Below are 13,340 nucleotides of genomic sequence, written 5' to 3'. Positions count from 1 at the left end.
CTTTTCCTCAGATTAGCATGGAGTTATGATGAAGGAGTAGGCTCTGCCATTTGGATTTTGCTAAGAATACTGAAATCTTTTCTAAGTGAGGCTTTGGCAGAAATGAGTTAGGTGCTCTTCCCAATTTTCCAAAGGCTTCACTTTAAAGTCTAGATCCCAAGAATAATTCCAGGAATATCTCTAGAATAATACACTACCTCCCCATACCCATCATTTCCACCAAGGTTTGTGTGGCTTTTCAAAATTACATGAGAGCTATTTGAACACTTTTAATATCCAAGATTCTTCTGGGGACTGCCTAGGATAATTAAAGGAGTCTTATCAGGGGAAATATGAAGGACAACATTTGAAGTATACATGTGTGATGATTAAGAGTGCCAGTTGAGGGGCTCCTGGGTGGCTCAGTCGGTTAAGCATGCGACTTCGGTTCAGGTCATGATCCCATTGTTCATGAGTTCGAGCCCCACATCGGGGTCTGCGCTGACAGCTCAGAGCCTGTCGCTTAATTCGTATTCTGTGTCTCCCTCTCTCTCTGCCCTTTCCCCACTCGTGCTCTGTCTGTTTCTCTCTCTCTCAAAAATAAACATTACAAAATTTAAAAAAAAGAGTGCCAGTTGAGGCAGCAGTTGATTTCTGGGGTTTTATATGATTATATATGCCAGCATGTTTTTTTATCATTTTAGCCCTTATCATAGGTCCCCAGTAAAGTTCAATGTTTACATTCAACAAATATTATTTCTCCATAATTTCCTCCAGTACATCCCTCCCAAGTTCTGTCCTCCCCCTAAGATGCAGCTGCTCTTTGCCAGAAGGAATCATCTACTCAGATCTCCTGTATAACTGAGCAAGGATCTTTTCAGAGTTGTGGCCAACCTCTCCCCATTTCTTAGCAAGCTGCTTTTGTTTCCCCTAGAAGTGAGTGTCTCAGGATCAATTGATTTAGTTAGTCTGCTTTTCCAACCTAGGAATTCTTCTGAGGCCTCCAAACATTTCACCACATGGATCTTGGAACAAAGCTCTCCTCTATCTGCTTGTCCATTCTAAACCATGAGACCATTTTTATTCCTAAGCTGCACCTAAAATTTTGACATCAGGTGATCCCAACATGCCCCATATATTTTACCTCTTCCCATAATGTTAACTCTTCCAGTCTCTCATGATTTTGTAGCCAGAATACTCCCCTTCCTCTGAACCCTGTCCATTGGCTGAAAATGCTGCTGTAATCTCCATCTCTGCAGAATGCTTGTAACTGACACTCAACTCTCATTTGAGAACATTCCTTTTCTTGCAGCTTTTATCAGAAAATTGATAGTTCTTTCAATCCCCCATACAACTGTTTTAGGAATGACTCTGAAACCCAATTGTTACTGCCATATCATTATTCTTACAACATATAAAAAAGTCCATGCCATCTTATTATATATAATTAGCTACCTTTGATGATTATTACTGTCTCTGTCATTTACCCTATATTCATGTCCTTACTATCTATCCTATATTTCTCATCTTCACTGCCTTCAATATCCATTTACACAAATGAACTAATTCACTAACTTCACAGATTATTGGTTTACTCAATTCCAGTTGTCTTTACCTACCCTCTAATGTCCGTATGCTGGACATAATCATCATTCATAATTTCTATACTTCTGACACCTTAAACTCTAGTACTACTTATTAATCACTATATCCTACCTTTTAATATCTTTCTTTCATCTCTCTTCACTAAAATTATTATATGATCTCATAGACACCTCAGGTATTTGACTCTCTATTTTCTCTATCAATGATATCCTGTCCTCATTTCCTTTCTCATCTGCAAGTTCATAACTTTACCACGTTTTACCAATACACTCAAACTTCTATCCTTCTTGGCTATTTTATCCTCTTGCTTGGCTGCATTCAAACTTAATTTTCTTTAACTTTTTTTTTCCTATTTCACCTTGGGATACCAATCACAGCTAACAAAACTAGCATATCTCTAAGTATATGTGCCTCTACAAACTCCAGTCCTACAGCCTCAATTTGGACTTCAGTGCTATCCAGAAGTGCTCCACATATACCTCATTGGTTCTCTCTCCCCTTTAACCCAGTCATTATTTCAGACATGCACTACTGTCCTTAAGTCCTCTGCCTTCATAAAATGACTTCATTTCTACTTGTCAGAGAAAACAGAGACCAGAACATGGGATTCCCTAAAGTTCCTCTCCCTATCCTCACAGCACTATCTGTATTTGCACTCATCATTACAATCATCCCTAGAAGTTCAGCAGGATGGGAGACCTCCCCTTTCAAATCTAAATCCTTCATACATGTTCTGAAACCTCCCTCCCCTTCTATTACTTCAAGAACTTGCTCCTTAAATTGTCCTCTTTCCTCCCTGGATCTTTGACATTTCACTATCCACTGGCTTTTTCATTATAGTTAATAAACAGTATGGAGATTATTTGATCATTGTTTTCACAATCGAGTTTTAAATTTTTTTAATGTTTATTTATTGTTGAGAGACAGAGAGAGACAGAGCATGAGCAGGGGAGGAGCAGAGAGAGAGGGAGACACAGAATCCTAAGCAGGCTCCAGGCTCTGAGCTGCCAGCACAGAGCCCGACGAGGGGCTTGAACCCACGAACCATGAGATCATGAGAGGTGACCTGAGCCGAAGTTGGCTGCTTAACCGACTGAGCCACCCAGGTGCCCCCACAACCGAGTTTTTCAAATAATTGTCTCATTTATATGCACTTTTTTTCATTTTACCGTTCCATCTTCAACCTTTTGTAGACTACAGCCCTCCCATCCCTATAGTAAAATGGCTCCAGCTGAGGCAAACTCCAGCAGATACTTTCAATTTTTATATTATTTGAATTCTTCATCAATTGATAGTTACTAACATTGATTCCGTGACACCAATTTCTTGTGGTTGTCATACAATGTTGCTAGTAGTTCTCAATCTCTTATGCTGGCTTTTCTTTCTCCTAACTGCCTCTGATGTATTAGCCTTTCCTGTGGTGGGCTTTATTTTTAGCTCATTCTCATTTCACTTTATACACACTTGTTACCTGAGCTCAGCCAGGTCTTTAGCTTTAACAGCCACCTATAGGCTGATGATTTGAAAAACCAAATCTGATCTTGCTCCTAACCTGTAGACCTACACTTTCAGCTGCTTCTAAGACACTCTTCAGGCATATCAAACTGTGTGTGCAAAATAAATGTCTCCCCATTTTTATTTTATTCTCCTTCCTCCAAATCTGTTTCTCTTTTTTCTGTTTTTTTTTTAATTTTCTATCTTAACAAATAGCAATACCAGCCACATAGTCCAAGCAAAAATTTTGGAGTAATTTTTTATTACTTCTTATCATTATCCTTCATCCACTCAGCTGCCAAGTCCTATTTCCTATTTATCACTTGGATTTGTCCCCTCCTTTCTATTCCTATTATCAGTGGCTTAATTCTAAGTATTGTTACATCAATAAAAATAGATTACCGTTAAATTTCTTAACTGCTTTGTCCCCTTTCCTACTTAAATTAATCTCAGCAGTGCTCCCAAAGTGATATATCTCAAATACAAACCTGATTCTATCACTCCCCTGCTTTAAATTCTTCAAGCATCCCCAAATGACCAAAGAATATAATCCAGACCTCTTAGCATACCACTCAAGGCCCTTCATAATTTGACTCTTGACATTCCCTTCTTTAGCTTCTTCGCTATGAAGACCTTACACTTCATTAAATCCAGTCACTCACTGACCTTTGAATGGATCATATTTTCTCACATCTCCCTAACGTCACACATACTTGTTTCTTTTGTATTTTATTTTACCTTATTTTAGTTTACTTTACTTTATTTCCAGTATGGTTACTATACAGTGTTATATTAGTTTCAGGTGTACAATATAGTGATTCAACAATTACATACATCACCCAGTGCTCATCATGTGTTCATTTATTTAGAATTTTGAAATATCAGGTCTAGAATACCCTGAAACTGGTCTACTGTTTTTCATCCTTAAATGCCCAGTTTAAGTCACTTCTATGTGAAGTCTCACTGAATTTTCTGTATTTAGTTAATTACCCATTTGGGATCTCTCATTTCACCCTGAAATATCATCATAACACTCTTTACATGCATTATAAGATTGATTACTCATACACATACTCGATCCATGTATAACTTCCCTGAAGACAGGAACTATGCCCTCTTATTCATTTTCCTATCTCCAACATCTAGTACAACTCCTGAAACACAGTGGGTATTTAGTAAGTGTATGTTGGATTAATAGATTGAATTTGCTTATCACAGCAAAAGCCTTTCCCTTGGGTTTGGCTTTATTACAAAAACAAACAAACAAACAAACAAACAAAATTTGGTTTGATTGTCCTCCCCCCAAAAGACATATTTTTTAAGATTATAACATATTCACTATTTTTTCAGAGTTCCCATCTTCCTTTTATTCTCATCCTGTGCCCGTATTGTTTAAATGGCTATGTGTGTGGAATGGGGGTAGTCTCCTTTTTTGAGTTTGTCACACTAAATGGTATATAAAGGAGCCTGGGGGCAGTGGGTGGGAGCAAAATCCTGTGGCAGGATTTAGCTTGGCATGTACACCTGTTTTCCAAGGCAGACTTGGGCCAGTTGGAAAACAAACAACCTATCCCAATTGTTTTGGCTGTTAAGGATGGTAAATAACTCTCTTGTTATAACTCCCCTGTGATGTTTAAAAACTCCCTATCTGCAAATATTAGGTTCATATATTGAAAATCATGACAGTTACCCCCCTTTGGTACAGTTAAAGAAAGATCTCAAGGCAAGAGGCTGAGAGGATGAATCTCTGGGAAAAGGTCTGGGACAGAAAGAAACACACACACACACACACACACACACACACACACACACACACAGGTGAAGGCACAGGCATTTTATCAAAGGGAATGCCCACTAGCATGAGATTTTAAAAAGGCAGCGGCCAGCATAAAGTTTAAAAGAGTCCTCAAGAAGGTGCATGAACTTGTGGAGTGTGTGTAGACATGGTGAGTCTTATCAGGATGCTGAAGTATGCAACAGCCACAAGTAGGAAATGTGGCTTAGAGTTTGCTGGCACTAAATCAAACATCAATGGGGATACAAGTTTTTTTCCCTGTAGTCTGCACAGTTTATCTCTGATATCTGAGTTAGCACGGCAACCTACGAGGTTTCATGTAAGCTTATGCTTGAGAAGGACCAAATTTGCAAAGCCAACTCAAAATAACTAGGCCAGTAATTATTAGAGTTTTCTGAAAGTTAATACAGAGATGGTCACTGCAGGCAGAAGGAAACAGACAGGAGAAGAAATCAACCAGGGTCCAAGGAATCTCTTAGAGTACCCTTGTAATATTATTTATCATTTTGGTTTGTCCTATCTGTTGAAATATTCTGAAGACCTTTCCTGTATCTCCTGCAGCAAAAGGTCCCCTTTAAGGCACAAACTTTACTTTGAGATGGCAATAGGTAGTCCAATGCTAATCTTTTATCAGGTATCATAGCAGCTAAAGATATTCATGCCACATTAAGAGCTTCTAAGGCTTGAGCTGCTTGATATATATGGTCTTCCAGAAGTCATGACATTGTATGGGTGGCCTTTATGAATTGAGCTTGTGCTAACAAATTGTAAATACCCAAACATGTGCCTGTTACACCAAAGATTGTGATGAGACCCAAAATAACAGATAAAAAGATAGTTTATTACTTTTTTGTATGGGAAGGCTAGATGAGAAAAGTGGATTATCTAGTTGGATATAGGGAAACCTGAGTACTACATATGCATACAACAAAGGTCAATTTGAATAGGGTAGAAGCGGAGGAATGAAGGAGTACAATATATGACCCTGATGAACAAGTGGTACCACATGAGAGCAAGTAGCCCAAGAGCGCTTGAAAGGTAAAGTTTCTGGTGGGAAAATTTAGATCAGTGCAGACATGTAAGGACCAAGTAGTCTTAATGGAGGGTCGTGGCTATGTATAATATTGATTTATGGTGGGAGGCAGGAAGAGTGTTTAATTCCATGAAAGGAATGTTAATGAGGTAAGGAGAATGCTGGGAAGAGATGCAGGGACCAGAGGGGGGAGGATGATGAGTAGTAATTATGGATATTGAACATCTCCAAGAAGACTGGGATTAATTACATAAGTAGTCATCCAGGCTAGAGCACTAGGTAGCAGGCCCATCATTGCTAGATGTTTAGTTCTTAGGTGACATGCTATTACATAGATATTGTCCAACAGATCTAAAAACATAGAAAGTGGTGATGATAACTGAGAAATAGTGGACAGTGATCTGTGGGTTGTTAGACAAGGGAAAATCATAGTTGCTGCAGTTGTGGGGGGTCACAATGGGAAGTGATGTGGGTGTAGTTATAGGAATGGTTTCATTCCTAGGTCCCAATTGTTAAGCACAGTAGAGTCTTAGGATTTTGTGAATGGATAATTTCCTCTCAGGTACCAGGAAGGGAAATTAAATGGTGTGGCACCAGTTGGAGTAAATCAGCTAACTTATAGGCTGTTAGCTTGCACAAAGAGGGCACGCATGAAGATGGAAAAGAGTGGGTCAAGAACAAATCTAAATGATATACCTGGAATTCCTTGAAGCATCAGGGATAGATAATGGAGACTGCCAATAAGCTTTTGTTTCTTACAAGGTGTCCTTATCTTGTATAAGAGAGGATCTGAAATTACAGGGACATAGACAAGCAAGATGGGTGGGATCTTCAATTAAGCAGTCAATAATAATCATGGTGGCATTCGTATGTAGGTAGGGAACAGAAGCCTTATATATTGAAAAGAGATGGAAAGGAGAGAGAAAAGAGGGCAGCTGGGAAAATTATAGGGCATCCAGATGGTCATCCAGGTGAGGTGGAAGAGCCAAGGGTTGAGTTTAGAAACAGAGAAGAGGTTAGAATCTTTATTTGGTGGGTTTTGGCATGGGATTGTAGTGGCAGAACATCTTAGAGAATCAATATAGAGGCTTGAACTGCCAAGTTATGCTGAGATCAGTATTTATCTAATTGGTAGGTTTACAGTCTTTGAACACCGGGATGCCTGTGGGAAGCCCAGGGCAGCTTTTAGAAACGTTTCGTATGTTTAGCTGGTGCTTGTTCATTCAGACAGATTAGAAATGCAGAAAGGAGAAAACAGAATCACAAGTGAGCATCACATCCAATCACCGTTCTGAGTATGTCCTTCCAGACACCTTTTCCATAGAACATGACTGCATTGCTCATAGCTGCTTCCTTCCTTCCACAGCTGTTGGGTTAAGACTGTTACTTCTGAGGTTACAGTCACTGTCTGTGTTGCTTCTCCTTATCAGGGAAATACAAATCAAAACCACACTCAGATATCCCCTCACGCCAGTCAGAGTGGCCAAAATGAACAAATCAGGAGACTATAGATGCTGGAGAGGATGTGGAGAAACGGGAACCCTCTTGCACTGTTGGTGGGAATGCAAACTGGTGCAGCCGCTCTGGAAAGCAGTGTGGAGGTTCCTCAGAAAATTAAAATAGACCTACCCTAAGACTGTTGGTATTTTGATAGGGATTGCATTGAATGTATAGATTGCTTTGGGTGGAATAGACATTTTAACAATATTTGTTCTTTTAATCCATGAGCATGGAATATCTTTGTATTTGTTTGTATCATCTTCAATTTCCTTCATCAGTGTGTTATAGTTTTCAGAGTACAGGTCATTCACTAGTTTGCTTAAGTTTATTCCTAGGCATCTTATTATTTTTGATGCAATTATAAATGGGATTGTTTTCTTAATTTCTCTTTCTGGTGTTTCATTTTTAGTGTATAGAAATGCAACAGATTTCTGCAAATGGATTTTGTATCCTGTGATTTTACTGAATTTATTTATCAATTCTAGTAGTTTTTTGGTGGAGTCTTTCAGGTTTTCTCTATATAGAATCATGTCATGTGAAAATTATAAAACTTTGACTTCTTCCTTATCAATTTGGATATCTTTTATTCCTTTTTGTTGTTTTATTGCTGTGGCTGGGACTTCCAGTAGTATGTTGAATAAAAGTGGTGAGAGTGGACATCCTTGTCTTGACCTTAGGGGGAAAGCTCTCAGTTTTTCTCCATTGAGTAGAATGTTCACTGTGGATTTTTCAGATATGGCCTTTATTATGTTGAGGTATGTTCCCTCCAAACCTACTTGATTGAAGGTTTTATCATAAATGGATATTGTACTCTGTCAAATGCTTTTTCTGCATCTATTGAAATGATCATATGGTTTTTGCCCTTTCTCTTACTGATGTGATGTATCACATTGATTGATTTGTGAATGTTGAACCACCCTCGCATGTTGGGAATAAATCCCACTTGATCATAATTAATGATTTTTCAATGTCTCGTTGGATTCAGTTCCAACGAGAACTGAGTTTGCTAGTACGTTGTTGAGGATTTTTGCATCTATGTTTATCAGAGATACTGGTCTGTAGTTCTCTTTTTTCTGTGGTATCTTCATCTGGTTTGGGTATCAGGTTAGTACTGGTCTCATAGAATGAATTTGGAAGTTTTCCTTATTCTTCTATTGTTTGCAATAGTTTGAGAAGATTAGTTATTAACTCTTTTTTAAGTGTTTGGTAGAATTCACTTTGAGGCATTCTGTTCCTGGACTTTATTGGGATTTTTTTTTTTTTTTTTTGATTACTGATTCAATCTCAGTACTGATTCAATTCAGCCTGTTCAAATTTTCTATTACTTCCTGTTTCAGTTTTGGTAGGTTATATATTTCTAGAAATTATCCATTTCTTCTAGGTTGTCTAATTTATTAGCAAATGCTTGTTCATATTCTCTTGCACTCATTTGTATTTCTGTGGTGTTGTTATTTCTCCTCTTTCATTTGCGATTTTGTTTGAGTCTTCTCTCTCCCTCCTTCTCTTTCTCTCTCTCTCTCTCTCTCTCTCTCTCTCGCTGATGAGTCTAATTAGAAGTTTATCAATTTTGTTGACTTTTTCAAAGAATGTGCTCCTGGTTTCATCGATCTGTTATACTGCTTTTTAGTTTCTATATCTTTATTATTAATAAATCTAAACAAATAATTTCTAATCTTTATTATTTCTTTCTGTTGTTTTTTGGGTTTTGTTTCTTTTTCTAGCTCCTTTAGGTGTAAGGTTAGGTTATTTATTTGGAATTTTTCTTGCTTCTTTTTTTTTAAATCTGATATTTTAGATTTACTTATTTATTTACTTACTTACTTACTTTATTTATTTATTTATTTAAATTCAAGTTAGTTAACATACAGTGTAGTATTGGTTTCAGGAGCAGATCCCAGTGATTCATCACTTACATATAATACACAGTGCTCATCCCAACAAGTATCCTCCTTAATGCCCATCACTCATTTAGCCCATTCCTCCCACACCTCCCCTCCAGGAACCCTCAGTTAGTTCTTTGTATTTAAGAGTCTCTTATGGCTTCCATCCCTCTCTGTTTTTATCTTATTTTTTCTGCCCTTACCCTAGGTTCATCTGTTGTGTTTCTTAAATTCCACATATGAGTGAAATAATATATTTGTCTTTCTCTGACTGACTTATTTCGCTTAGCTTAATACATTCTAGTTCCAACCATTTTGTTGCAAATGGCAAGATTTCATTCTTGTTGGTTGCCAAGTAATATCATTATATATATATATATATATATATATATATATATATATATACACCAAGTAATATCATATATATATATATATATATATATATATGATATATATGACATCTTCTTTATCCATTCATCAGTTGACGGACATTTGGGCTATTTCCATAATTTGGCTATTGTTGATAGTGCTGTTATAAACATTGGGGCACGTGTGCCCCTTCCAATCAGCATTTTTGTATCCTTTGGATAAACACCTAGTAGTACAATTACTGGGTCGTAAGGTAGTTCTGACATAAACCTGTATTGCTATAAACTTTCCTCTTGGAACCATTTTTGCTGAATCCCAAAGGTTTTGGACTGTTGTGTTTTCATTTTTGTTTCCGTGTACTTTTTGATTTCTTCCTTGATTTCTTGGTTGACTCATTCATTGTTTAACCTCCATGTATTTGTGGTCTTTCCAGATTTTTTCTTGTGGTTGACTTAGTTTCATAGCATTGCAGTCAGAAAAGATGCATGGTATGACTTCAATCTTTTGTGATCTAATATGTGATCTATTCTGGAACATGTTCCATGTGCACTTGAAAGGAATGTGTATTCTGCTGTTTTAGAATGGAATGTTCTGAATATATGTGTTAAATCCATCTGGTCCAGTGTGCTGTGTAAAGCCACTGCTTCCTTGTTGACTTTTTGTTTGGATGACTTGTCCACTGATGTAAGTGAGGTGTTAATGTTATTATATCACTATTGATTAGTTTCTTTACCTTTATTATTAACAGTTTTATGTATTCTGGTGCTTTCATGTTGGGTGCATAAATATTTATGATTGTTACATCTTCTTGTTGGATAGTCCCCTTTATCATATAGTGTCCTTCTTTGTGTCTTTTACAGTCTTTGTTTTATGTCTCTTTTGTCTGATATAAGTATTGCTACTCTGGCTTTATTTTCAAATCCATTTGCATGGTAAATATTTCTCTATCCCCTCACTTTCAATGTGCAGGTGTCTTTAAGTCTGAAATGCATCTGTTGTAGGCTAGATACCAATGACTCTTGTTTCTTTATCCACTCTGTCACCCTGTGTCTTTTGATTGGAGCATTTACTCTATTTACACTCAAAGTAATTATTGATAGATATATTTATTGTCATCTTGTTACTTGTTTTTTGTTTTTTCTGTGATCCTTTCTTCTCTTTCTCTCTTTCATTTTTTGTTAGTTTTCTTTGGTGATATACTTGGATTCCTTTTTCTTTATTCTTTGCCTATCTACTAATGGTTTTTGATTTGTGATTACTATTAAGTTTGTATATAAAATCTGTATATAGAAGTCTATATTAAATTGATGGTTGCTTAAGTTCAAACCTCTTCTTTTATCCTCTCTCCCCCCAAAAAAAATTTAGGTATATGGTGTTATATTTTACAAAATTTTATTTTGTGAATCCCTTGAATTATTTTTGTAGAAATACCTATTTTTGTTGATTTTGTGTTTTCTACTTTTCATACTCTGACTTATGGCCTTTCTTTTCCACTCACAGTGTCCCCTTTAATATTTTTATAGGGGTGGTTTAATGGTCATGAACTATAGTTTTTGTTTATCTGGGAAACTCTTATCTCCCCTTCTATTCTGAATGATAACCTTGCTGGATAGAGTATTCGTGGCTACAGATTTTTTTCTTTTCAGCACTTTGAATACATCATGCCACTTCTTTCTTGCCTGCAAACTTTCTGCTGAAAAATTAGAAACAAGTGTTTGCCTTGTGTATAACTGTCATCTTATCTATTGCTACTTAAATTACTATGTATCTTGGAGTGGACCTCCTGGGGTTGGTTTTGTTGGGGGATCGCTGTTCCTCCTGGATCTGGATGTCTGTTTCCTTCCAAAAACTAGATACATTTTCAGCTATTATTTCTTCAAATAAATTTTGGGCTCCCTTTTCTCTCTCTTCTTCTTCTGGGATCCCTAAATGTGAACGTTATTATGTTTAATGGAATCACTGAGTTAATAGTCCTTAAGTCTATTATCATTTTGCATAATTTTTTTTCTCTCACCTGCTCAGCTTGATTACTTTCCATGAGTCTGTCTTCCAGGTCACAATTCATTCCTCTGCTTCCTCTAACTTGCTATTTATTCCATCCAATGTATTTTTAATTTCATTTATTGTGCTTTTCATCTCTAATTTGTTCTTTTTGTCTCTTTGTTAAGAGTCTCACTGATGTCCTCCATTTTTTTCTCAAGTCCAGTGAGTGTCTTTATGATCATTGTTTTAAATTCTCTATCAGGCATGTTACTAATATCCATTTCACTTAGGTCTCTTGCTGTGGTTTTGTCCTGTTCTTTCATTTGTGGCATATTCTTCTGTCTCCTCAGTTTGCCTAACTCTCTGTGTTTGTTTCTCTGTATTAGGAAAGGCAGTTCTGTCTCTTGCTTTTGAAAGTAGTGGGCAGAACCTGCACTTTTAATTAGGTGGCACTTGTTCTTCTCCACAGGAAACATGTAGCTCTCAGGGAGACCTGGGCAAGCTTGGGCCACTCCACAAAGCAAGTACAGGTGGGCAGGTGGGAGCATGGTGCTGTAAGCTGTGCATACCAGTACTCCTCTACCAGGGATGCACAGCTGCTGTGAAGACCAGGGTGGTAGAATGCAGCTATCTTAGAAAATCTTTCCTGGAGAAAAGTTTTAATGAGTGACTGTATTAAAAGGGAATTCAAACACTTGATCTAGTCTATTCAGTACACACACACACACACACACACACACACACACCAGATGTCAAACTAAATTCTCAGACCCTTCTTGTAGGATAAAATCTTCTACAATCATGTTAAGTAGATCTATTAATCTACCTATCTATCTATCTAATCTATCTATATATGTATAGAGAGAGGGAGAGAGAGAGAGAGAGAGAGAGCAAGTAGGGGAGAGGGGCAGAGGGAGAGAGAGAATCTTAAGCATTAAGCAGACTCCATGCTCAGCATGGGGCCCAATGTGGGGCTCAATCCTACTGCCCTGGGATCATGACCGGAGCCAAAATCAAAATCAAGAGTCACTCAACTAACTGAGCCACCTAAGCGATATGTGTGTGTGTGTGTGTGTGTGTGTGTGTGTAGTATTACGTTATTATATATTATATTATATTATATTATATTATATTATATTATATTATTATTATATATTTTATTTTATAGAGAGAGAACAAGTAGGGAAGAAGGCTAAATTTTTCTTTTAAATGCCTGTGTGAAGTAGTACTCTTTAGCAATAAATAAAAATGGCTACAGTGACATTTATTCTCACATTCTTTACATCCAGAAAATAATTATTAGCTGGGTGGTAAGATTAGTTCTATAAGTTAAAAATCTTCTAATGCGCACTGTTACTTGTGCAATTACATTTATTTAACTTAATTGTCACTTGAGTGGAGAGAATAGTCTCTAGCTGAAAGAACTCTAGATGAGACCTAAGCTGATATTTATTAAAGTAAGAGCTGCATGGTGCTGTAAAGAGAATGGACAGCACAAAATATAAAAATCAGAGATCAGTAAAACACATGAAACAAGAGGGAATGAGGTGTGGAAATTGTTCCATGACTCCAAACTCCATTGGGTGATTGAGTGATGAATACCAAAATTTGTTCTTCCTTCAACCAATCATAGAAATTAAATTTATGTTATGGAAAACACTTTCCTATAGTTCTCAAGCAGTGAGAACCTTCTGAAACTTTC

The sequence above is a fragment of the Acinonyx jubatus genome, chromosome X, assembly GCF_027475565.1.
Source record: "Acinonyx jubatus isolate Ajub_Pintada_27869175 chromosome X, VMU_Ajub_asm_v1.0, whole genome shotgun sequence".
Classification (NCBI taxonomy): Eukaryota; Metazoa; Chordata; class Mammalia; order Carnivora; family Felidae; genus Acinonyx; species Acinonyx jubatus.
This window is presented reverse-complemented; position numbering follows the sequence as displayed.